Source organism: Triticum dicoccoides, chromosome 4B, assembly GCF_002162155.2.
Source record: "Triticum dicoccoides isolate Atlit2015 ecotype Zavitan chromosome 4B, WEW_v2.0, whole genome shotgun sequence".
Classification (NCBI taxonomy): Eukaryota; Viridiplantae; Streptophyta; class Magnoliopsida; order Poales; family Poaceae; genus Triticum; species Triticum dicoccoides.
In genome coordinates this window covers 331,946,985-331,947,626 of record NC_041387.1, presented here as the reverse complement: position 1 = coordinate 331,947,626, position 642 = coordinate 331,946,985, and positions in this window count along the sequence as shown.

Here is a 642-nt window from a genome sequence, read left to right as displayed (position 1 = left end):
GCTCCGCCACAAAGTAACAGTCGGGGGCCGTCGGGAACCCAGGCCCACCTCTACCGGGATGGAGCCACCTGTCCTTTCAGCCCCCTCGTCAGAATCACTTGCGGGTACTCAATGAGCTGACCCGACTTTAGTCACCATCTGTATAGTATGTATGTATGTATAGTATATACCCGTGATCACCTCCCAAGTGATCACGGCCCGATAGTATAGCAAGGCAGACTGACAAGAATGTAGGGCCAATGATGATAAACTAGCATCCTATACTAAGCATTTAGGATTGCGGGTAAGGTATCAATGACTGTAGCAGCAATGACAGGCTATGCATCAGAATAGGATTAACGGAAAGCAGTAACATGCTACACTACTCTAATGCAAGCAGTATAGAGAAGAGTAGGCGATATCTGGTGATCAAAGGGGGGGGCTTGCCTGGTTGCTCTGGCAAGAGAGAGGGGTCGTCAACTCCGTAGTCGAACTGGGGCGTCAGCATCATCACGGGGTCTACCGAAGAGAAGAGGGGGGAGAAACAGTAAATACATAGCAAGCACGTGCATAACAGGATAACAGGCAGAGCTAGACGTGTTCTAACGCGGTAGGAGGTGATACCGGTGAAGGGGGGAAGCATCCGGGAAGTATTCCCGGGGT